This window comes from Ovis canadensis, chromosome Y, assembly GCF_042477335.2.
Source record: "Ovis canadensis isolate MfBH-ARS-UI-01 breed Bighorn chromosome Y, ARS-UI_OviCan_v2, whole genome shotgun sequence".
NCBI classification, from domain to species: Eukaryota; Metazoa; Chordata; class Mammalia; order Artiodactyla; family Bovidae; genus Ovis; species Ovis canadensis.
In genome coordinates, this window is record NC_091271.1 from 6,820,964 (window position 1) to 6,847,001 (window position 26,038).

A 26,038-nucleotide genomic window follows, 5' to 3' on the forward strand; every position below is an offset into this window, starting at 1 on the left:
GGGGTGCCTGTCAGTGACCCAAGAGGGGAGGAGTGAGCAGGCGTCCGTACTGAGATTGACTGGATCTCAACAGTGATGAGAGTCACGGGGAAACGCAGGCGGCCGTGAAGACAGTCTCCTTCTTAGTTGTGCTGAGAGGAGAGCATCTTAAGGTAGGACCGGAAGGACTGGAGTGAACGCATGCCCGGCCAAGGAGCAGCTTGTGCAAAGGCCCTGAAGTTGCCCGGAGTGGAGGTGTCCAGGGAGAGAGGGGAGGGACTGGCCCCTTTGCCGGGCGTCTGGAGACTGACTTAGAAGTTAGTTCTGTCCTGTGAGTATTGAACAGTAGCTCGGAAGGGAATGCCAGGTTGATGTCCGCTCTGGCTTCTCAGTGGAGAGAGACCTGGAGGAAGTCAGGAAGGGAAGTGCGTTGAGCGATGCTGCCTGCTAGAATATTTTGCAGGGGTGTTTCCTTGGCCCAGGGCAGGTGGCCCAGGACACAGGGAAGGGAGGGGGTCGGTTAAACAAGACTTTGGAAGTTCGTTAGATGTCTTAGGTAGACTCAGTTGGTTAAAGAAGCCCCCAGGAGACTCAAGTTCGATCCCTGGGTTGGGAAGATCCCTTGGAGGAGGGCATGGCGACCCGCTCCAGTGTTCTCGCCTGGAGAATCCCATGGACAGAGGAGCCTGGCGGGCTACAGTCCATGAGGTTGCAAAGAGTCGGAGACAACTGAGGACAGCATCTTGAGTTCTGCCACCTTTCTCCTCCCTTTCGTTTTCCTGCCACGGCAACCCACGACGACACGATCCTTCTTAATGCGTTTATATTCCTGTCTTACGGTGCCTTCCTTTTAAATCTCTTTGAGACTCGAGGGCACAGCCTTAGCTTTCCTGGCTTTGAGTGTTTAAGATCCAACCCATATTTTACTGAACGTAACGTAACGTTCTTTTCTTCTTCTGGGTCCTGCGTTCCTGGGTGTTTGCACACGTTTCCTGATGAGCACAGTGCAAGCATCAGTCTAACTTGTAAGAGAGGACGTTGTGGGGACCCTCTGAGCTGGAGCGTCTGTTCCTGGAGTTTCCCTGGAGTCTCTAGACTCGCGGGAGGGGGGTAATCATTGTTATATAAGAAAGCGTTCTCAGTATTTGCATTTATAGAGTTTGCTTTTTAAAAAAGAAACTATCTAAATTTTCATGGAAAACTATCTGGATTTTCGTGGAAAAATTATATAGTCTCCCGAGTGGTGTTTTGCCTTTGGTTCTAAGAGCTGGTTGTGAACAGGAGGAAATAACCCCTCTCGTCTGTAATGTAAATGTGTTGGTCTTTATAGCGTATATGGCACGTAAGACGGTACCAACCGGGCCACCGTTGTCGGTGGTTATGTACATCCGCTGTTTTGGAAATCAAATATTTCGGTGTTCATGCACTCGGTATTTTTCCTTATTTGTTGGAGGGGGTGTATCACTGCTATATAAGGAGGCCTTCTCACTATTTGCATTTATAGAGCTTGCTTTTTAAAAAAGAAAAATTATGGAAAAATTGCATAGTCTTCCTAGTGGTGTCTTGCCTTTGCTTCTGTCCTAAGAGCTGGTTGTCAGCAGCAGACGTAACCCATCTCGTCTGTAACGTGAGCGTGTTGGTCTTTATAGTATATACGACACGTAAAGCAGTGCCAACCGGGCCGCCGTGTCAGTTTTGGAAATCAAATGTCTTGGGGTGCGTGCACTCTGTATTTTTCCTTATTTGTTTGCACGGGGAAAATTATTATTTTTTTTCTCCAGAGAGATTTTGAGTGTAAACAAGTCCCGATCCTGCTTGAAGTGCAGGCTGTCTTGGCTTCCCCCCACCCCCCCTCTTTTTTCTGCCCGAGAGGGTTAAGACTTAAGCACCGGGTGATGTGAGTGCTCAAGGCGATGTTCTTGCCTTATTTTTCCTTCTAGGCCCGTTTCCTGTGGAAGAAGTAAGAGTGATGAGTGCAGCTGTGGGCAGCGTTCAAAATGAAGGGGTGTGTGTGTGTGTGTGTGTGTGTGTGTGTGTGAGAGAGAGAGAGAGACTCAGAGAGAGAGGGAAGACACAGTCTCTCTTTGTGTAGCGCAGCCAGCTCTGCGCAGAAGTCTGGCTCAGGGAACTTTCCTGAACTTCTCTGGCCGTGCATTTTGGGGGGAGAGGTTAGAGGTGAGTTCAAAGTAAGCAGAGATGGCAAAAGAGGCCATGTGCTGTTAGAGATGACACCTGTGTCTTCCCCCATTCCGTGTCTGGGTGCTCCGTGACTGGTAGGTTTCAGAGTCGGTCAGAGTATTTATTAACCGGGAGAGAAACATGGGTGACTGTCCGGTCCGGTCTATCCTGGGTTCGGATGTGGAGCTTGGGGAGCGTGAGGTGGCCTCCTGGGTCCCTCACAGGCAGCACTGGGGCCCTGTGTGGCCCCGGGTTCCTGACTTCAGGGGTGGTTGACCTCTGTCTGTGGAGGGCCAAGTCGTACCTGTTTCGGCCGTGGAAGTTCCCACGGTCTGTGTTTCCTTCTGTCTGGAGTCGGGACGCAGCCCCAGACCTGTGTGATGAACTAAATGTGGCTGTACCTAGTCAAATTCCATTGACCTCCAACTTATTGTAAACGGCACGGTTTCATGCTTTTTTACGGCTGTGTAATATTCCACTGGGCGTACATCACATCTCCTTTATCCATTCATCTGTCGATGGACACTTAGCTTGTTACTATGAGATGGCTGGATGGCATCCCTGACTCGATGGACGGGAGTCTGAGTGAACTCCAGGAGTTGGTGATGGACAGGGAGGCCTGGCGTGCTGTGATTCATGGGGTCACAAAGAGTTGGACACGACTGAACGACTGAACTGAACATGTCTTGGCTATTGTGAATAGTGCTGCTCTGAACACTGGGGTACGTGTATCTTTTTGAATTACAGTTTTTGAGTTTTTTGGAGATACACCAGGAGAGGAATTGCTGGGTTGTATGTGAGTTTCAGAGGTTGGGCTTTTGAAGAATGAGTGTAACTGAGAAACACACCAGCCAGTACCTCTGAAGAGGTTGTGTGCACTTCTTTTTCAGATACCATGGTGTTTTTAATGTCAGAGAGGGAAAAAAGGACCAAAGACAACGTTAGTTGTACAAGGCCCTTTGAGAAAAACAACTGTTCACGTCTCGTGTGTGCACGGCTAAGTCGCTTCACACATGTCCGACTCTGTGTGACGCTATGGACTGAAGCCCACCAAGCTCCTCTGTGCATGGGGTTCTCCAGTCAAGAACACTGCAGTGGGTTGCTATTCTCTTCTCCAGGGGATCTTCCCGACCCAGGGGTCGAACCTGTGTCCCTTACGTCTCCTGCATCAGCAGCTGCGTTCTTCACCACTAGCGCCACCTGGAAAGCCCGCTTTACATCTCATCACGGCTCTATTAACTGCTGTTGCTACTGCTAAGTTGCCTCAGTCGTGTCCAACTGTGTGTGACCCCATAGACGTCAGCCCACCAGGCTCCCCCACCCCTGGGATTCTCCAGGCAAGAACACTGGAGTGGGTTGCCATTTCCTTCTCCAGTGCAGGAAAGTGAAAAGTGAAAGTGAAGTCGCTCAGTCATGTCCGACCCTTAGCGACCCCATGGACCGCAGCCCACCAGGCTCCTCCGCCCATGGGATTTTCCAGGCAAGAGTACTGGAGTAGGGTGCCATTGCAGTGTGACTTAAATAACTCACCATAATCCTTTTACCCTACATTTAGTCACTAACCCTACACTTGCGCTAAAGCAGTTTTGGCTGGAAGTATTTCGGTTCATTTTTGTCATCAGCGAAATTTTCTGTAAGAGGCTGGATGGTGGGTATTTGAGGATTTTTTTGACGGTATGGTATCTGGATGTTGCGTGTCAAAAAGTGGCCATTGGTTGTGTAGACAGATGATGGGCAGCCAGTCACTGTAACGTCTTTCCCCTCCCAGGAGTAAGCTCTGTGCCCATAAGCAGCAGCTGCCCCCTCCCCTCCCCTCCACCCAGCCTCCCCAAACCTCTGTCCTGCTGTCTGCATATGTGACTTGGGCCACTCCAGAACGTCACTGTGTTTGTCTGTTCGTGACGGCCTTTTTTTTTCCAGCAAACATCACATCCTCAAGGTTCCGCCGTTATGTAGCGACTGAAACTCTTTTCCTTCGTTATGGCTGAATAATACTCCACCGTACTGTATACCAGTAAGTACGTTACTGGAAGTAGATTTTCTTTGGTTATTTAGAGTCACTGTAGCTCAGCACAGTTCCCTAGGGATTGTCTTAATGAAAGGAAGGCTTAGGAACACGCAGTCTTTCCCATTTGAAGGTCAAGGAGGTCTTGAGAGGCCCTGGAGCTCACCTGCCTATGAAAGTACACGTTGCCTGGTGTTGGAGTCCTGAATCGGGGAAAATGTCTGTGAAATAGAAGATAGGAGGGGTCATCGAGGCTGCTTTTCAGTCACTTAGTCATGTCCAGCTCTTTGCAACCCCATGGACTACAGCAGGCTAGACTTCCCTGTCCATCACTATGTCCCTGGGTTCACTCAGACTCACGCGCATCAAGTCGGTGCTGCCATCCAGCCATCTCATCCTCTGTCGTCCCCTTCTCCTCCCGCCTTCACTCTTTCCCAGCATCAGGGTCTTTTCCAGTGAGTCAGTTCTTTGCATCAGGTGGCCAAAGGATTGGAGCTTCAGCTTCAGCATCAGTCCTTCCAATGAATATTCAGGACTGATTTCCTTTAGGATGGACTGGTTGGATCTCCTTGCAGTCCAAGGGACTCTCAAGTCTTCTTCAACACCACAGTTCAAAAGCATCAATTCTTTGGTGCGCCGCCTTCTTTACGGTCCAGTTTTCACATCTGTCCGTGACCACTGGAAAAACCATAGCTTTGACGCTATGGTCCTTTGTTGGCAAAGGGACGTCTCTGCTTTTTAATGGGTTGTCTAGGTGTGTCATAGCTTTTTTCCCAAGAATGATAACCTGTATTGACCAGGCTCTCTTCATTTGCTCACCCAGGAGTTTTGTGGCCCCCTGAGAAGGTGACCCAATTCTGCAGAGTGGGTCTCCTGGGAAGCTGACTCTGGGTAGGGGGTTGGGTATGCGCGAAGTTCAGGCTGGGGGTGGGACCCCCTTTGGGATCAGCAGCTGTGGGTGGGAGAGGAGGAGGAGGCCAGTTTAGGAGGAAGGGGTAGCCGGGCATGAGGAAGCCACATGGCTTCAGGTGACCCCGGTGCCAGCATCACCCACTCCTGTCAAGAGGCCTTTGCAACCGTTGCCTGCCCACCGACTGTTATTCATTAGGGGCATGCGTTGAGCTCAGGGCCACTCCCGGCAGTTGGGGGGTTCTTTGCAGCAATGATTGCCTCTGTTATACCAGTAACGTATGTTGTTGGCCTTTCCCTGGAAGCCATCATCTAAAAATACCGAGCCCAGAAGTTCTTGGATGGTTTTGCTTTTTATTTGCTTTCTGTGTGCGCACGTGTGTGCTAAGTCGCTTCAGTCGTGTCCGACGCTTTGCAACCCCATGGACCATAGCCCGCCAGGCTCCTCTGTCCATGCGATTCTCCAGGCAAGGATACTGGCGTGGGTTGTCATGCCCTCCCGGACCCAGAGATCAAAACCTGCGTCTTCTGCGTCTCCTGCATTGGCAGGCAGGTTCTTTACCACGGGCACCACCTGGGAAGCCCACATATCAGGATATGACTTGCTGAAATTCAGTCATGAAGGAAGTGCTGGGAGCTAGATTCTGGCAAGGCTGTGTGTCACGGGAAGGTACTTCCAATGGCCCGTTTTGAAAAGCAGTTTTTACTGGGACACTTGGTCACATCCATTGTTTATCCTGAGACTTTCTTCCCTGGGGGCAGAGCTGCGTAGTAGCAACAGAGACTGTCCAGACCATGATGTTGAGGATATTTATCATCTGGTGGGAGACACGGACCACCAGTGCTGTGAGAAATGTGTACAGCTTTCTGGGACGCAGAAGGTAAAGGCGGTCTCTTTGTTGTTCTTGGGTCTCTTCCAGTTTTACTGAGAGCTGATTGACATACGGCGCTGTATAAGTTTAAGGCATGTAGTTTAACGGTTTGATTTCTATACATCGTTTTAATCATGACCACAAGAAGTTCAGTGAAAATCTATCATCTATAATTGATACAGAGGCTTCCCTGATGGTTCAGTGGGTAAAGAATCCGCCTGCAACGTGGGAGAGCTGGGTTCGATCCCTGGGTTGGGAAGATCCCCTGGAGAAGGGCATGGCAGCGCACTCCAGGATTCTTGCCTGGAGGATCCTGTGGACAGAGGAGCCTGGCGGGCTCGTGTCCAGGGGCTCACAGAGAGTGAGACTGAGGTACTAAACAGGCAATAGATAGCCAAAAAGCAAAAAAAGAAGAAAAATATTTTTCCTTGTGATGAGAACTCTGATTTGCTCTCTTAACTGTCATGTGTAACATACAAGCAGTGTTCATTACAGTCACCATGGTGTACGTCACATTCCAAGCACTCATATAAAAACTGGAAGTTCGCACTTAACGACCGCCTTCATTCACTTCCCTCGGCCCGCCCAGCACTCGTCTCTGGTAACCAGAAGTCTGATCTCTTTTTCTGTGACTTTGATCATCTGTCTGATTGTTTTTGAAGTTGCAGTTGACCTGTAGAGCCGGGTCTCTTCCAGGCGCAGAACATAGAGATTCAATATTTCTGTACGTTTGGAAACGATCCCTGGGGTAAGTCTGTAGTTACCGGCTGTCACCGTGCAAAGGGGTGACGTTATTACTGACTGTAGTCCCTGTGCTGTGTGTTTCTCATGCCTGTGACCCACGTATTTTTGTCACGAAGATGTGTACCTCTTCAAGACCATCCCGAAGAAAAAGAGATGCGAAAAAGGCAAAATGGTTGTCTGAGAGGGTCTTACAAATAGCTGAGAAAAGAAGAGACGCTAAAGGCAAAGGAGAAAAGGAAAGATATACCCGTTTGAAGGCAGACTTCCAAAGAATAACAAGGAAGGGATAAGAAAGCCTTCCTCAGCGGTCAATGCAAAGAAATAGAGGAAAACAATAGAATGGGGAAGACTAGAGATCTCTTCAAGAAAATTAAGAGATACGCAGGGAACATTTCATGCAAAGATGGGCTCAAGAAAGGACAGAAGTGGTATGGACTTAACAGAAGCAGAAGATACTAAGATGAGGTGGCAGGAATACACAGGAGAACTATTCAAAAAAGATCTTCATGACCCAGATAATCACGATGGAGTGATCACTCATCTAGAGCCAGACATCTCGGAATGTGAAGTCAAGTGGGCCTTAGGAGTCATCACTACGAATAAAGCTAGTGCACGTGATGGAATTCCAGTTGAGCTATTTGAAATCCTGAAAGATGATGCTATGAAAGTGCTGCAGTCAATATGTCAGCAAATCTGGAAATCTCAGCAGTGGCCACAGGACTGGAAAAGGTCAGTTTTCATTCCAATCCCAAAGAAAGGCAATGCCAAAGAATGCTCAAACTACCGCACAGTTGCACTTGTCTCACACTCTAGTAAAGTAACGCTCAAAATTCTCCAAGCCAGACTTACACAGTACTTGCTAACATCTGTTGGATCATCGAAAAGGCAAGAGAGTTCCAGAAAAACATCTATTTCTGTTTTATTGACTATCCCAAAGCCTTTGATTGTGTGGATCACCACAAACTGTGGAACATTCTTCAAGAGATGGGAATACCAGACTACCTCACCTGCCTCTTGAGAAACCTGTATGCAGGTCAGGAAGCAACAGTAATAACTGGACATGGAACAGCAGACTGGTTCCAAGTAGGAAAAGGAGGACGTCAAGGTTGTATATTGTCACCCTGCTTATTTAACTTCTATGCAGAGTACATCATGAGAGATGCTGGGCTCAGTGAAGCACAAGGTGGAATCAAGATTGCCAGGAGAAATATCAGTAACCTCAGATATGCAGATGACACCACCCTTATGGCAGAAAGTGAAGAGGAACTCAAAAGCCTCTTGATGAAGGTGAAAAAGGGGAGTGAAAAAGTTGGCTTAAAACTCAACATTCAGAAAACGAAGATGATGGCATTCGGTCCCATCGCTTCATGGCAAATAGATGGGGAAACGGTGGAAACAGTGGCTGACTTTATTTTTCTGGGCTCCAAAATCACTGCAGATGGTGACTGCAGCCATGAAATTAAAAGACACTTGCTCCTTGGAAGAAAAGCTTTGACCAACCTAGACAGCATATTAAAAGGCAGAGACATTACTTTGCCAACAAAGGTCCATCTAGTCAAAGCTGTGGTTTTTTCCACTGGTCATGTATGAATATGAGAGTTGGACTGTGAAGAAAGCTGAGCGCCAAAGAATTGATGCTTTTGAACTGAGGTGTTGGAGAAGACTCTTGAGAGTCCCTTGGACTGCCAGGAAGTCCAGCCATTTGCGAGGCTGAATTTCTAACTGGTTGAAGGAAGGTCCCCGCCAAAGATGTGATGCTTCCAGATTCCCGTAGGAGTGGGTACTGGAGTCTGTTGTGTCTGACTATCTGCCCCAAACAGTCAGAGCCACACTGGTCCCAGGGCTCAGACACCCCGCCCTTGGTTGCAGGCACTACGTATCCTCAGCCGCACCAAACAGTAACATGAAGGGCTTGGGAGACTCTGGGTGGTGACCTGTAGGAAACCTCGATTCCAGAAGCTTTTCCTGTTCCAAGCGTGGATGAAGAGGTTAATGTCTGGCAACACAGTGAATTAAAAACACGACCCAGGACACAATAGGAAAAGCTCATCAATGTGGGGAAAGCATTTATGAATTCTTCCCCTCTTAGAAGACTTAAAAAGCCTTAAAAGGGTGATTCTGAGAAAAGCAGCACCAGAAGGATCCCGTTTATAGTGTCTTTCCAATGAACGTGTGTTTATAAGCCAGATGTTTTCCTTAATGGAATGAGGTGGTCTTTCCTCTCCTCCTCGTCCGTTTCTTTTGTTACATAAATAGCTTCTGGGTCTGCTTGACATTGTGGGTTCACCAAGTCAAGCAAGATTTGTTTTATTACCTAATGATTTTTATTGTGTGTTCCAGCTTGCCTGCTTCTAATAAATTGGCAGAAATTAAGAGTTTCCTTAAATTTTGCCAGCAGGATTTAAAAGCAATTAAAGCAAATTCAGTTATTACATTCAAAATTATCGTCTGGGTAAATTATACTTTAAAATTCAATTTATACTAAATCCTGCACTTTAATGAACAGACCACATCACAGATATTTTATGTTCTTACATTATCCACGGCTTTAAAGCAGTAGAACAGTACTCTTTTTTTTTTTTTTTAAAGTGCTATATGTTTTTCCTTCCCCATCCTTTCAAAAGTATTTATGCTTTTTTTCTTTCAATATAGAGTGAGAAAATCCTACCGGCTTCTCAGTTTTAAGGAATAATAGTTTGTCTTTCCGTCACAAATATGCATGTATCTGGCTTGACTTCAGCTTATGAAATCTTAACATGTAACCTTAGGAGAACGTCTCTGGAAGTGTTCCCAAATGTGTCTATTTTTGAATGGCACATTTTCGTCTTTCACCTTCATTCGTACCTTCTGGTCACATTTTTAGATGTATTCAATTATAGAAATAGCTCCCCTTCTCAAAGGGCCTCTCACTGGCTTAGCGGTAAAGAATCTGCCTACCAGTGCAGGAGACCCGGGTTCCATCCCTGGGTCGGGAAGATCCCCTGGAGAAGGACATGGCAACCCACTCCAGTATGCTTGCCTGGAGAATCCCACGGACAGAGGACCCTGGCGGGCTACAGTCCATGAGGTCACAGAGAGTTGGACACAACTGAATACCTAACACCAGAGACCGGTTGAACTGGCCCAGGTGCAGCCCAGTTTTAAGAATGATAGTGTATGTTGAAAATGAAATTAAAAGACGCTTGCTCCTTGGAAGAAAAGCTATGACCAACCTAGACAGCGTGTTAAAAAGCAGAGGCCTTACTTTGCCAGCAAAGATCCGTATGGTCAAGGCTGTGGTTTTTTCCAGCAGTCATGCATGGATGTAAGAGTTGGATCATAAAGAAGGCTGAGCGCCAAAGAACTGATGCTTCTGAACTGTGGTGCTGGAGAAGATTCTTGAGAGTCACTTGGACAGCAAGGAGATCCAACCAGTCCATCCTGAAGGAAATCGGTCCTGAATATTCATCGGAAGGACTGATGCTGAAGCTAAAACTGATACTTTCGCCACCTGATGCAAAGAACCGAGTCATTGGAAAAGACCCTGACGGTGGGAAAGACTGAAGGCGGGAGAAGGGGACGACAGAGGATGAGATGGTTGGATGGCTTCACCGACTTGGTGGCCATGAGTTTGAGCAAACTCTGGGACTTGGTGATGGACAGGGAGGCCTGGCCTGCTGCAGTCCCCGGGGTCACAAAGATTCGGACAGAAACGAGTAACTGAACAACCAAGTGTGTATTGAGCACTTGGGAGGTCTGAGAAGTTTGGTGGCTTCTGCGTATTCCGTCTCTCGGGGAACCCTAGTAACGACCTTCCTCTTATGATCCCATTATACAGGTGAGGAAAGAGAGGCTTAGAGAGAGGAGCGGTCTTCTACCCAAACACATCTGTTGTTCTTATTTATAGGGGACCGGCGGCCTGGGCCCAGAAGGGTCGTGAACTTCCTTTCCTACTGCTTTTTTTGTCCACGCGTTGGAGCAGCAGAGAGCCTGATAGAGCGGGTGTTAGGCGGCTCTGACTGCCGTAACTGAGGGCTGCACGCTGGGCTTCTTGAAGACATTGCTTCCTCACTGTCCTGCAGGCTGGAGTCAAGAGATCCAGGCGTCCTCGGGGCTGGTTTCCCTCCAGGCTTCTCCCCTTGGCGTGTGGATCCTGTCTCCTCCCTGTATGCTCACTTGATATTTATTCCCTCTGTGTGGGCGCGTCTGCGTCCTGATCGGTTTCACTCTTAACAAGGACACCGCTCATATGGGAGCCGTGCCCACCCTGATGATGTCGTTTAACTGAATCACCTCCCCTTTTTTTTTTTTAAACACCGGTCTTCACCTCCAGCCACATTCTCAGGTCTTGGGAGGTCGGGGTGTCATCATCTGAGTTTTGGGGGAAGACACCATTCAGTCCCACGAGGGTAAACACTTGATGCAGGCGTGTTGGCTGTGTGAGTACCTGTTTTCCTTTCTGTGCTCCTTGGGATAGTTCTCTCTATTCCTTATTTTATATCCATGCATTCTTCTCCCACTGCCCTTTGTTTTTTCCCCTTAAAGTTTTTCTTTAATTGGAGGGTAATTGCTTTACAATGTTGTATTGCTTTCTTCCATGAAACAGCGTGACTCATCATAACTCTGTATATATCCCCTCCCTCTTGAGCCTCCATCCCTACACACCTTTCTTAAGTAGCAGTTTTATAGACAAAATTTCTTTTTCCATTTTTGAAATGGAGATATAACGGACATATAACCAGGCAGATTTTCTGATTAGTATATAGTAACTTTAAAAGTAAAATATTAAAAGGTGAAGAAAAGGTTTTACCTAAGAATTAAGAAACATGGACCTAGACAATCTTTGGCTTAAGGAGACAAATCCAAAGGGAAATTTTTGTTGCTTAAAGGCACTAAAGAGGAGATAATGTAAAACCTAAAACCAATGACCTAGCAAAGGCTGTCCTGAGAAGAAAGTTTATGACCTGTTACAATTCTCTTTTAATTGGAGAAATAAGGCTAAAAATAAGTGAACAAAGGATTTCTCTTAAAAAACTAGTGAAATGACAATAAAACCAACCAACCAAACAAAAATCCCTTGTAGTCTGTGTGTTACTAGCTCGGCCGTATCTGACTCTTCTGTGACCCCATGGGCTGAAGCTGCTAGACTCCTCTGTCCAGGGGGTTTTGCAGGCATGGATACTGGAGTGGGTTGCCCTTTCCTCCGCCAAGGGGAATCTCCCCGGCCCAGGGATCGAACCTGCCTCTCCTACACTGGCTGGCAGTTTCTTTTACCGGTCTTGCCCCTGACTGGTGTTTACACGAAATTTTGTTGAAGCAAGCAGTTCTGCTCTTCAGAAAAGTGTTCTGATGTGAGGGAGCTAGATGAGGAAAACAGTTGTGGAAACGCTTTGCTTTCCTTCTGCGTGAAAATCTTCAGTGAGAAGACGTGCTTCCCCGTTTCAGGTGTTGAGAAAACGCAGTTTTCAGGTTCTGACCCCCAGAGAAGGGTGTCCACGTGCTCTGAATTCCTCCCTGGACATTCCAGATGCTCGTTCAGTGACCCTCGGGTCAGGACAGTTTCCAAGGCATAAATGGACTGCCTCGCACACAGTCAGACCCAGAGTAAGGACGTGGTGACGGTTTGGTATTTATGCGGTATTGTGAGAACACGAAGGTGGGGCGGGTGCTGAATTAGCAGCCCAGAAGGATTGGGTTGCCAGGAGTTCAGACAGCGTCTCTGCCTCTGGCTGTGATCCTCGGGGGCTACGGTTGAATTCAGTGATGGCGCCACATCTGTTACTTGTTTAGGAATCAGTTGTTGCTTAGCCTCTTTGTCACGTGCAGCTGTTTTGCAGCCCCGTGGACGGCAGCCCACCAGGCTCCCCAGTCCATGGGATTCCCCAGGCAAGAATGCTGGCGTGGGGTTCCCATTCCCTTCTCCAGGGAATCTTCCCCACCCAGTGATCGAACCTGTGTCTCTAGCGTTGGCGGGTGCCGTGAGCACCCAAGGAAGCCCCTTAGAAATCCGTAGACCGTCATTCATGCCTAATGCTTAGCACTAATGAAAACATGCTTTATAATCTTACTGTTTGGATATAAATAAGTTGTTGCTCAGTCGCTCAGTCGTGTCCGACTCTTTGCGATCCCTTGGAGTACACCACGCCAGGCCTCCCTGTCCTTCACCATCTCCCAGAGTTGGCTCAAATTCATATCCATTGAGTCGGTGATGCCATCTAACCATCTCATCCTCTGTCATCCTCTTCTCCTCTTGCCTTCAGTTTTTCCCAATCTATATAAATGTGCACGTGTAGTCGGTTGCTAAATTGTGGACTCTCTGTGACCCTATGGACTATACTCCGCCGGGTCCCTCTGATCACGGGATTTCCCAAGCAAGAATACTGCAGAGGGTTGCTATTTCCTCCTCCAGGGAATCTTCCCGACCCAGGGATAGAACTCCGGTCTTCTGCATTGACAGGCAGATTCTTTACCACTGAGCCATCTGGGAAGCCCGGTCTATATAAATAAGTACGTCTGTATAAGTAAGTCTCTATATAAACTCTTTATTTAGGCGCACCTATACATTACTACTGTGAAAAGAGTATTTAGAGGGAGCTATTTTATTGCAATTATGGGCATGGGAGGTTTTAAAGTGATGTAAATTTAACAGACCAGCAAGAGCATTGGGATCTGGAGGCATGAATGTTTAAGGTCCTATGGTTTATTCCCCAAGTGTTTTTGAATGATTCATTTTTTACATGGGTTGCCATTTCCTGCTCCAGGGGATCTTCCCGACCCAGAGATCGAACCACGGTCTCCCCCATTGTAGGCAGACGCTTTACCGTCTGAGCCACCAGGGAAGTCACTCTTTAACACAGAATGACTTGAAATTGATTGGCCTGGATTAGCCAGTACGTGCCTCAGGACTCGTGAGATACCCGATTGTGGCATGTTTGTTAAGGAACTCTTGACGACATGAAGTGCTCAGTAATGGGTGTTCTTATCCCGTGAGATGGTTGGATGGCATCACTGACTTGAGGGACCTGAGTTTGAGCAAGCTCCAGGAGTTGACGACGGACAGGGAGGCCTGGCGTGCTGCGGTCCACGGGGATCGCAAAGAGTATGACACGACTGAGCAAGTGCACCGAACTGAAGTGATCCTGTGACGGGTCCTCGAGTGTCCTCTCTGTTTGAAGAGTACCGTCTGCACGAGGTATTGCAGTGGTTATTGTGTGGCTGTTACATAACGCTTGTCACATTCTCAGTGTATGGGGCAGCCCTTGTCTGGCCAAACGTGGGAATCGCGCACTCTTGATCACGCGGCTGTTGGTGTCCTGTTGCCAGTGACCGCAGCAAGTTAAGTAAGCCCCATTCGGCACACACAGGTAACAATTATGAAATAATTTGCAAGAAACCCGAGCGTACATGTTGACCCGGCAGCGTGGTTCGCGTCGCCATAAAAGCAAAGGGCAGCTTGCCCACCACCGTGGTTCATTTAACCTCGCCGAGAAGCAAGCATACCTACATACTGAAATGACGTGGCAGTCACAGGCTGCTTGTTGAAATTCACCATAACGACCCTTTCCGGCTATCGCACGGAGGCAATGACTTTAATTTCTCTTCTGCTTGAAGGATGAGAGCCATCTCCCTTGGAACAGAAAACTCAAGTACAAAAACTGTTCACAGATGTCTTTCTCTTAGGTTGATTCTTTCTGGAGTAGTTTTGAGCCTCTCCTCTCTCTGCCTCTCTTTCCTTCTCAGTCTTGACGTAATTAATTGCTCAAAGGTCAGTCCGCTGATGCCTTCCAGAGTTACCAAAGGCCTTTGAAGCGATCCTTGGGAACTCGCATCAGCGTGGGGGTTCAAAGCGCTGACTCTGAGCAGAGGTCAGTGTGGGGGCCTGGCGGGGGTGGGAGTCTCAGCGATCTTGGACGTTCCACCGGTTGACACATGTACTGTCTTGCCTGATCTGTGTGTGTTGGGGCCAGAAACGTCCCGCTGTCCGTGTTCGGGGGTGTGGAAGACTTTGCTTTCGATTGTACCTCACTTTCCAGCACTGTGTCGTGGCGGTGGTTGGTGGTGGTTTAGTTGCTAAGTTGTGTCCAACTCTTGGGACCCCATGGTCTGTAGCCCACCAGGCTCCTCTGTCCGTGGGATTCTCCAGGCAAGAATACTGGAGTGGGCTGCTGTTGCCTCCTCCACGGGATCTTCCTGACCCAGGGTCTCCTGCACTGCAGGCAGGTGCTTTACCGCCTGAGCTACGAGGGGAAGCATACAGTAGGTGCTTACTAAGTCCCTGGGGAGTGACTGGAAGGATGACCTTGACCAGCCTGTGGTGAGCACTATGTTGTGAGAGGATTCAGCTGTGTTGAGGACCATTAACCTTAGATCTTTGTTAACTTTATTTTTTGTTTTCAATTTAAGAAAAAATTCTGGTTTTGGCTGCACCATGTGGGGTGGGGGGTCGACTCCTCCGCAACGCTTGTATTGGAAGCGTGGAATCCTAATCACTGGACCACCAGCCCGGGCAGGCGTCGATCCTTGTTGGTTGATGCTGCCCCTGACCTTGAGGACTGACTACCCGGAAACCTGAGACCTTTGAATCTGTTCAGGGTGCTTTGCCTTAGTCCCTCTGCCCTGCTGTGGCAGTCTTAGTACCATACGCTTCTTGCTGTTGTTGGGTCCCCACCGAGCACTCAGGAGAGTTGTGTGTGCTGTGTACAAGGTTCTTATTAGCTGTCTATTTTATACATGGAATCAGTAGTGTGCAGGTGTCCATTTCAATGTCACAGTTCCTCCCACTCCTATTCTTGGAGGTTTGGTTTCCTTTGCCTATCTTTTCCTTTGTTGTTGTTGAGTTGCTAAGTTGTGTCTGACTTTTTGCTACCCCCATGGAGTGCAGCATGCCAGGCTTCCCTGTCCCTCACGACCTCTCAAAGTTTGCTCACACTCATGTCCATCGAGTCGGTGATGCCATCCAAACCATCTCATCCTCTGTCGCCCCCTTTTCCTCCCACCGTCAGTCTTTCCCGGCATCAGGGTCTGTTCCAGTGAGTCGGATCTTTGCATCAGGCGGCCAGAGTATTGGAGCTTCAGCTTCAGCATCAGTCCTTCCAGTGAATATTCAGGACTGATTTTCTTTAGAATGGACTAGTGTTATCTCCTTGCAGTCCAAGGGACTCTCAAGAGTCTTCTCCAACACCACAGTTTGAAAGCATCACTTCTTCGATGCTCAGCCTTCTTTATGGTCCAGCTCTCACATCCACACATGCCTGTTGCGACCCCGTGGACTGTACCCCACCAGGCTCCTGTGTCCATGGGATTCTCCAGCAAGAGTACCGGAGTGGGTTCCCATACCCTCATCCAGGGGGGTCTTCGTGACCCAGGGGTCGAACCTGTGTCTCTTACCTCTGCCTGCGTTGCTAGGTGTGTTCTTTACCACTAGTTCCAACTTCTTCATGGAGAAGGAAATGGCAACCAGTCCAGTATTTTTTTGCCTGGAGAATTCCGTGGACAGAGGAGCCTGGTGGGCTACAGTCAGTCCCTGGGGGTCACAAAGAGTTGGACGCAACTGAGTGACTAACACACACTGACCTTTTTTGACTATGCAGCCTGTTGGGCTGCAGTCCATGGGGTTGCAAAACAGTTGGACATGACTGAGCGGCGAAATACCATAAACCGGCTGCCTTATAAGACGACAGAAACATCTTTTTCATGGTCCTAGAGGCCGGAGGGGGCCACGTGTTGCAGGCGCATTTGTTGGCTGGTGAAAGCCTGCTTGCTGGTTCGTAACACGATCATTTCCTTGCTATGCTGTCGCTGCTGGAAGGGCTGACAGAGCTCAGTGGGATCTCATTCATAAGGGCACGCCCGCCCTTCTTGAGGACTGCACTCTCAAGTCCCGTCACCTCCCACAGGCCCCACCTCCCAAGTTTAATCATCACCTTGGGGGGCGGATTTACATGCACCACGGGTTTTGGGGGAAACACAACCATTCAGTTGTGGCAGGGATCAAATAGGCAAGAGACGTCTTTGATGATGGCCTGTCAAGTATGCCCTCTCATGAGGGACACGCCCGGTAGGCTAAGACGAATGGAACCTGTTAATTGCGTGGCAGAACCGGTTCCCCGATTCACAGGTCAGGCGAGGAGTTGTGCAGCCTTGCCGTGCTGGTGCTTCTTGGTGATCAGGGTGAGAACAGCTCTTGAATTCAACTTCGGATAGTCTTGTAGAAACGAGAGTTCTCATTCTTTATTTTTACTGGAAGCGGGGGGTTGCATTTTATTAATTTGTTTTTAATTGAGGTAGTGTTGATGAACAATACTATGTAAGCTGAGTTTAAAAAAGACAAGGGTATCGGGAATAGCTCCTTCTTGCTGTCTTGGGGCGATCACACAACAGATGAGGGACGTGTGCCTTGGTGATAGTGCTGGAAGGTCACTGGAATTGGAGACGGTGATGTGTGTAAGTGTGGTGGTGTTTGCTCGGGGCTCCGCACGTGTGAGACATCTCAGTGAGGACCACCGATCGGGGCGGACGCAGGTCCAAGGCAGGATGGAGCAGGCAGGACAAAGTGGGGCCATTTGGGTGGTGCTCGGAGGTGTTTAAAGGGAAGCGGGGAGCTTGGACTTTGAGAGGGTGACTTTCATGGGGTCTTGAAGGCCCATGCTTGGAGAATGGAACGTACTGTATAGAAAGAGGGGAGACCACCAAATGTTGTTGTTGTTTTTTCCACAGAGAAACGGGCACACCAAAAGCTGTACCTAAAGTATATACAGTGGAATATCACTCAGCCGTATATACAGTGGAATATCACTCAGCCATAAAAAAGAGTGAAGTTATGCCATGTGCAGCAACACGCACAGACCTGGGGACTGTCCTGCTTGGTGAAGTGAGTCATTCAGAGAAGGAGAAATCCGACATGACATCCTTTATATGAGGAATTGAAAAAGAAACGATGCAGATGAGCTTATTTACAGAACAGAAGGAGACTCTCAGAGAATGAGCTTATGGCTACCAGGGGGAGGGATGGGGGAAGGGACAGTCAGGGAGTCTGGGATGGACATGGACACACTGCTGCATTTAACAAGGAGAACCAGCAAGGACCTGCTGGACAGCACAGGGGACTCTGCTCAATCCTCTGTAATAACCTTATGGTCCCCAGGGGGAAGGATGGGGGGAAGGGATAGTCAGGGAGTTTGGGATGGACATGGACACGCTGCTGCATTTAACAAGGAGAACCAGCAAGGACCTGCTGGACAGCACAGGGAACTCTGCTCAGTGTCATGTGGCAGGCTGGATGGGAGGGGAGTTTGGGGGAGAAGGGATACATGTATATGTATGGCTGAGTCCCTTCGCTGTCCACCTGAACACATCACATCATTGTTAACTGGCTATACTGCCGTATAAAATAAAAAGGTAAAGAAAGATCACTGTACATGAGGAAAAAATGATCTGAGAGTAACGTGTACATCGAGTTGGTGCCTGTATTTCTGTGGGCTGAGTCCATGTACCCCCATTGTTCCCTAAGCTAAGCATGTTTTTACATGTTAAAGAGCTGTGGAAGAGGAGTGAACAGCCACACGTAACAGTCCGTGTGTGATCCCTAAAATCTGCGATACTTGTTATGAACGCTTGGCCCTTCACTCACGTAGTGCCAAGCCCTGCTGGGTTGGAAAGGACAGGATAACCTGGTTTTTCCTATAATAAGAGGAGGTTGAGCTCGTGTGTAGTTAGCTAAGGGCAGGGGTCCTTTGGAACTAGAGAAATGAGGCTGGAGACTGGCCCAGGACAGGTAGGGGAGGGTGGAATCAAGAAGCTATTTTGCAGGGAGCCTCTCTGCGAAAGTGTTAGTCGCTCAGTCGTGTCTGACTCCCTGCAGTTCCATGGACTGTAGCCCGCTGGGCTCCTCTGTCCATGGGATTCTCCAGGCAAGACTACTGGAGTGGGTTGCTGTTCCCTTCTCCAGGGAATCTTCCTGACCCAGGGATCGACCCCGGGTCTTCTGCATTGCAGGAGGCAGATTCTTTACTGTGAGAGCCATCCGGGAAGGCTGATTCTTCGTCTCAAAGTGAGCGGGAAGACTCCTTGTAGAAGGTGAGCTTTGGGGTGTAGAAGGTGGCAGCGGAGACTCTGTGCATCGCACTGGGGGCGCAGGGTGAAGGGAGCTGGCCTGGTAGCAGCGTGGAGCTTTCCGCAACCTGTGCTGCCAAGAGCAGAGTCCCGAGGCAGGTGGCGTTTGTGTATGTGGGTGAAACCTCTCGCGTTCTGTCACTTGGTGACTTCTCCATAAAACCGCGCGCTGCTTGGTCATCCTGGGAGATGTTCAGCGGCCCAGGACGTCTTGATGATTTTTGTTTATGAGCGTTTGGAGCAAGGGCCTGGCATCAGGTGGAACGGGTGCTGCATAACACTTGCTGAGTGAATGCGTGAGTGGGTCCCGGATGGCGCAGCGGGCCAGGTAAAGATGGGGAGCACCCCTTTTTAGTCGCAGCGGTTCCTCAGGTCAGGGCAGCTCCTCAGTCAAGTAGCCACTAACCAGAGTTAGCCAAGAACTTCGTGCAGGGGGTGGAAGCCTTCCGTCATCTGTGCCCAGCCAAGCCGTTCCGGCCAGGCCAGTGGACTCCTGAGAGGGGCCTTGCCAGACAGAAGGACGGAATTGTAAATTTTGTTCATACCTTTTCCTGGGTAACAAAGATAGCAAACATCCCTGTTTGAAGCATTGTAAAATGTCGAGTTCTCTGGCTTTCAGCTCACTTCCCAGCCTTTACCATCATGTGTTTCCAGAAGCGTGGCAACTGCCCACACCGAAACTGTGTCCCCGTGAAGGACTAACTCCCCAGCCTCCCTGTCTCCCAGAGCCTGATCAGCCCTGTTCTACTTTCTGCCTCTCTGGATGTGACTGTTCTGCGATGAGTGGAATCAGTATGTATCCTTTAGTGATGAGCGTACGTTCTCTTGAGGCTCATTTCATGTTGGAGCAGGTGTCAGACTTCCTTCCTCTTGAGGCTGGAATCACATTCCAGTGCCTTTCGAGTAGTTGCCAACTGTGGTGCTGGAGAAGACTCTTGAAGAGCCCCTTGGACTGCAAGGCTATCCAACCAGTCCATCAATAAAGGAAATCAGTCCTCAGTATTCATTGGAAGGACTGGTGCTGAAGCTCCAATACTTTGGCCACCTGATGGGAGGACCTGACTCATTGGAAAAGACCCCGGTGCTGGGAAAGATTGAAGACAGGAGGAGAAGGGGATGACAGAGGATGAGATGGTTGGATGGCATCACTGACTCAATGGACATGAGTTTGAGCAAGCTCCAGGAGTTGGTGATGGACAGGGAGGCCTGGCGTGGTGCAGTCCATGGGGTCACAGAGAGTCGGACACGACTGAGCGACTGGACAACAGCAACAGTATTCCATCGTGGGTATATGTACATTTTTTCTACCTACTCACCCATCGATAGATGCGTTGCTCGTCTCTGCCTTTTGGCTCCTGTGAATAATGCTGCTGTGGCCGTTACGTGACTTTATACTTTAGCTTACAGAGACACTGGGGTGTGTGGGGGGCTGCTCACAGAAGCAGTGGGTGGCATGGTGGAACCTGGAAGATAGAAGGCTTTGGCATGGTGGAACCTGGAAGATAGAAGGCTTTGGAAGGGGTGTGCGTTTTTGGGGTCACGAGCAGCCCCAAGCTAGGAGTGTTTGAGATGGTAGGAGTGCATCTGTGATCAGGTCATGAGCGTCGAGAGCCGTGGAAGGGTTGAGACTCTGACTCGGGAGCCCAAGTGTTAACCACGTGGGTGTCTGTGCTGTGTGTCTGAGGATTCAGTTCATTGTTGAAACATGAATGATTTATGGAGACCGGAGATGAGGTTTACTTTGTCTGGCTTGTCTTCTGTTTTTTTCCCCTTACTCCCTCAAAGGACCTACCTTTGAGACGGTCTTGCTGCTATTCCTGTTTTGATGGTTTCTGTCTGGTTTATGGGACTTTTCTTGCAGTAAGGAGATGGGTTTTGGAAAGATTTATTGAAACAATTTCTTTTTAAAATTTAGGTCTTCCCTGGTGGCTCAGGTAGTAAAGAATCGTCTTGCAATGCAGGAGACCTGGGTTCGATCCCTGGGTCTAGAAGATCCCCCTGGAGTAGGGAACGGTGACCCACTCCAGTATCCTTGCCTGGAAAATTCCATAGGCAGAGGAGCCTGGCATGTGACTGTCCACGGGGTCTGTGACCTCTGTGACAGTCACACTGCTGTTCTAGTTTTGATTGTTTCTATCTGGTTTATGGGACTTTTCTTGCCATAAAGAGATGGGTTTTGAAAATAATTTTTAAAACCAATTTTTAAATTTCGATTTGGCCAGCGCTGGGTCTTCATGGCTGCTTGTGGCTTTTTATCTAGTGGCGATGATGGGAACTCTTCGCTGATGATGAAATCATTCAGGATGACTGCTCTTCATTGTGGTGGGCAGTAGCTTCTGTTGTTCTTGGAACACAGACCCTAGAGCTCAGGCTCAATAGTTAGGGTGCACCGGCTTAGTTGCCCTGAGGTGTGTGGAATCTTCCTGGACCGGAGATTGAACCCGTGTCCCGTGCATTGGCAGGCCGTTCCTAACCACTTGGACCCCCGTGGAAGGGTCCCTGTCGTAAAGGGTGGATGGGAGAGCTCTGTCTCTGTCTTGTGTGGTAGCAGTTTCTTCAGTGGCATTTGGTCCTCCTTCCTGTTTATTGTTTGGGAAGGGGTGTCAAGCGTCCAGACCCCGGAGCGTGTTCACTTGTCTATGGATGACCATTTGGGATGTGCAGGTGGCCCGGGGAAGGTTGAATGCTTGAGTGCTGCGGTTTGTGTGCCTCTGGGAGAAGCAGACCTGGGGCTGTCCTGTCTGTACCAGCCAGACCGTCTGCAGCAGGGTGGAGGGAGGCGGGTACATGGAGCCTGTGTAATCCAGAAACTGCAGGGCACGTGGTGCTCAAATAGGAGGGCTGAGGAGGGGCCAGCTTACGGTTAAAAGTGGGGGAGACGCTGATAAGGAATTCGAACGTTGATCTCCACGAGAGCTCAGCCGGTAGAGAATCCGCCTGCAATGCAGGAGACCCCGGTTCGATTCCTGGGTCAGGAAGATCCCCTGGAGGAGGGATAGGCTACCCACTCCAGTCTTCTTGGGCTTAGCTCGTGGCTCAGCTGGTAAAGAATCTGCCTGTAATGCAGGAGACCTGGGTTCAGTCTCTGGGTTGGGAAGATCCGCTGAAGAAGGGAAAGCCTCCCCAACTCCAGGATTCTGGCCTGGAGAATTCCACGGACTGTATAGTCCATGGGGTGGCAAAGAGTCGTACATGACCGAACGACTTTGACTTCTTCCTTACCCTTCTGAAGATTTTATTAGAGTGGCTGCAAAGAGGAAAGGGGTAGATGCTGGGTTGGGTGGGGGCAGGGGAGAAAAGGAATGTCTGGACGCCTGTGAACTCGCTCCGATGCACAGAGCCCTTCTTGTGACCTTCATCACAGCACTGAGGTCCCACGGAGGTCGTGGGTGTCCTGGGAACGGCGTGGTCTTGCCTGGAAGGTGACTTGGGCCCGGGTGGATCGAAGCTCCTCCAGTTGCACAGCTGTGGCGCCCGGTCAGGGCCACCCCTTCCTGCCTTGGCCTTTAAATCAGGAGGAGGGAGCTGGCAGTGTTTATTTCCTAAGGTGGTTTTGTGAGTTCAGCGACGTGCCCCAGGTGCCAGTCCGGGTGCGTGGACACTTGGGGAAGGTTAGTTTCTGTTAGACAAAAGGGTCATCGTCTTGTGGTCCCTACATCCTTTTCTTTCTCGTGACTAATTTAGGTTATTCTGGAAGACTGGGCTCTGGCGCCACCTTCTCCACGGGCGTCTCTCTCTCTCTCTGCCCTGTGTTTTGTAATACGCCGTGGGCAGTCTGTGATGGCGCTCCTGTGGTGTCTCGTGATGATCTGTAGGAATATCCCTCTCCTTTTCCCCACGACACTGCCCTCTGTGTTACGCCCAGGGCTCTAGCACATTCACCGTGTAGTCCTACCCCTCGCACAGAGCCTGGCATGCCGCGTGTACCCAGGCAGACAGGTGAAGGCTACGCGGTGGAATCGTCTCCTCCCAACCCTTGATATCTAATCAGCCGAAGGGCATGTCCCAGCAATCTCAGGTGATCCTCACAGGCTGTAGGCGGAGAGTTAGAGCTAGCCTGACCCGGTGGGCTCCAGAAGGGTTTGGTTCTGGGCAGAATCCTAGAAGACCTCCACCGCCGGCAGCGGAGCAGGGTTTGTGTGTGTAGGACAGGTGGTCCTGGTAGCTCAGGGAGGAAGCAAGAGGTGAAGCCGTGGACCCTGTGGACAGAGATTGGGCGGTCCTTTCAGCATCATCGTGATCCCAGTGTCAAGAGCTCACACGTGCCTAGCGCTCACTTAAGGGCCAGGCAGGGGGTTGGTGATGGACAGGGAGGCCTGGTGTGCTGCGGTCGGTGGGGTCGCAAAGAGTCGGACACGACTGAGCGACTGAACTGAACTGAAAACTCAGGGCTTGGGTTCGAGAGGGTCGACTGTACTAGATGGGTTATCAGAACAAAGAATGAGGCCTGGAGCACAAGTTACAAAGAAACGACTCTTGGGTAGTTCCTGAGTCATGGGACCCAGGCCTGCTGAAGCCTGATCAACAGGTTTCGGAGAACGTGGTCAGAGCCAGGCGTGCAGCCCGGACTTCCCAGTGCCCTAATTAAGGGCTGTTGAAACTTGTTCTGTTTACGTTAGAGACCAGGTCATCGGGCCTGTGGAACCAGAGAGAATCTGTGAACCGGAAAGGCCCCGTTTCTGGCAGCGTGACTGCTTCACTGAAGATGAAATTTTCTGGCTGTGTGTGTTTTTCCTCCTCAGAAGGTTCATGAGGGTTAAATTAAATCCTTTGAGGGAAGTGAGGCCCGAAGTAATTCCCCGTATGTTGTGGATTTAGAAGGGAAAGAAAACCAAAGTTTTATGGTAACAGTTGAGAAAGGACAGTTAATTACAGACACCTCGAAATTCAGTGGGTTGGACAGCATTTCTTTTCCCCATAATATTCATTAAGGATGAAACCGAGAGAGAGCTGCCTCTGCATTCACGAATGCTTGCCGTGTGGTTTAGAAAACCCTCCAGTTTCGGAGACAAGTCCCAGGGACTGTTACTTTCAGTCGGGTCTAACATATCGTTTGTGTATCCCTCCCTCATGGTTTTTCTAAAGGATGTTAGAAAATGCTTTTTCTATCAATCTAATCGAGTATGAAGGCAGCATTGGCTTTCTGCTGCTTTCTAACTTTGCTTCTCCTGTGGCCATAGAGGCAGAATGTCCTTTCCGTATAAGGCGTAAGCATAATAGCGGATGGAGAGAGAATGTCACTCGCCAGGATAAAGAGGGACCTGGGGAATCAGGCAATATAAGAACGAAGCCAAACCGAAAAAAGAAGGACGTGTTTGGTGGAACTGAACTATAGTTAGCTGTGCTAATTCTGTTCTGTAGACTCGGATGATTGTAAGGCCATTATGATGCAACTCAGGTCATTCTTGAATTTTTTTAATTTATTAAACATGCAGCTCCTAATGTGGAAATCTCAGTAGAGTGGGCCTGAGCTCCTAAGGCTAGATTTGGCAATTCAGTTCTGTCTCTCTCAGAGAAAAGAGGTTTCTCTCTTGCTTCTTGGAACACTGCATGGGCAGATTGAATTTGGCCCAGAGACGGAGATGGGCCTCAGGGTGGATATTGTCAGAGGGAGCGGCTTTAGAAAGAAGTGGGGAGAAAGATTGCAAAGGAGACTTAGCAATTCTTGTGGGTGAGAGTTTATTCTCTGGGTTTCGCCCTCCTTTTTGTTTAGTACGTATGGGTTCTAGTAATGCTGTTTGGGAAGAGCGTGTGTGTGCGCTCAGTCATGTCCGACTCTTTGTGACCCCATGGATTGTAGCCCGCCAGGCTCCTCTGTCCATGGGATTTCCCAGGCAAGAATACTGGAGTAGGTTGCCATTTCCTCCTCCAGGGGATCTTCCCAACCCAGGGATCGAACCTGGGTCTCCTGCATTGCAGGCAGATTCTTTACCACTGAGCCACCCGGGGAAGCCAAAAGACCCTCCTTTGAGTTTTGAATGTATTGGTTATAGTAATGCTGTTTAGTTAACTTAAAAATTTTACATTTCAGAGTCCCAGGGTGTGTGTTAACACACAAAAGCAGTCTCTCCGTCATAATCTCACTTCCCAGAGTAACCACCGTCGATAGTTTTCTTGAGTATCTTTCCCAGTGTTTTGCAAGTGGTTATAAGCGTGTACGTTTTGTGTACTTTATTGACAGCTTGGTTTTGAACAGAACAAACCTGTCAATAACATACACACACATGTGCATACATGTGGGCTTCCGTGATGGCTCAGCGGGTGAAGAAAGCGAAAGTGAAAGTCGCTCGGTCATGTCCGACTCTTTGCGACCCCATGGACTATAGAGTCCGTGGGATTCTTCAGCCCAGAATCCTGGAGTGGGTAGCCTTTCCCTTCTCCTGGGGATCTTCCCCATCCAGGGATCAAACCCTGGTTTTCTGCAGATAAAGAAAGTGAAAGTGAAGTCGCTCAGTCCTGTCCGACTCTTTGTGACCCCATAGACTGTAGCCTACCAGGCTCCTCCCTCCATGGAATTCTTCAGGCAAGAGTACTGGAGTAGGTTGCCATTTCCTTCTCCAGGGGATCTTCCCGACTCAGGGATCGAACCTGGGTCTCCTGCATTCCAGGCAGACGCCTTAACCTCTGGGCCACCAGGTAAGCCCCGAATCCACCTCTCAGTTTAGGAGACACAGGAGATGGGAGTTCAGTCCCTGGGTTGGGAAGATCCCCCGGAGGAGGAAATGGCAACCCACTGCAGTATTCTTGCCTGGAGAATCCCATGGACAGAGGATCCTGGCGGGCTACAGTCCACGGGGTCGGCAAAGAGTCAGACGTGACTGAAGTGAATATCACATGCACACGTATCTTGGACATGTTGGTATACCAGTGACATCCATCCCTTTGTAGATCAGGAGAGTGTCCAGCAGGGTTCCTAGTTTTAAACTACCCAATCACTTCCTGCCTAAGGTAAGCCAGACTCACAGGAGCTGGAGAAGGCCAATGAAACGGCTCTCGGGAGCAGCAGGGATCAAGGACTTCAGAATCGACAGTTTTCACCCTGGCAGGAACTCTATGGCCTGAATATCATCACGCCAGTGTAACCAAGAGGAAGAGGGACTCCAGATACGTCTCTGTTCTTGAGTCGGCCCCTCAGGATTTGGTGGCTGTGGGTTAATGCGTGTGGGTGAGTGCCCTTGCGTATTTCATTTCTGAACCAGAGTCGAGTGCCATCTCTAGGCTAGAACAGGGCCCCCGGTCAAGGCAGCCAGTGGCATGTAAC

The 26,038-nt window shown here is 49.4% G+C and overlaps 1 protein-coding gene across 5 annotated transcripts in view; it reads left to right on the forward strand.

The window, feature by feature from the left end:
* The window catches only part of LOC138431416 (F-box-like/WD repeat-containing protein TBL1X), a 247,993-nt gene that overhangs the window by 40,158 nt on the left and 181,797 nt on the right, over positions 1 to 26,038 (forward strand). Inside the window, exon 1 of one of the 5 annotated variants that reach the window (XM_069573550.1) lies at positions 17,381 to 17,536. The exons of 3 other annotated variants lie outside the window; for them this stretch is intronic. The gene's annotated coding sequence lies outside the window, so the exon portion shown is untranslated. Of the gene's footprint in view, positions 1 to 17,380; positions 17,537 to 26,038 lie in introns of those variants that run through there. One more of the 5 variants, XM_069573553.1, reaches the window with a different exon arrangement.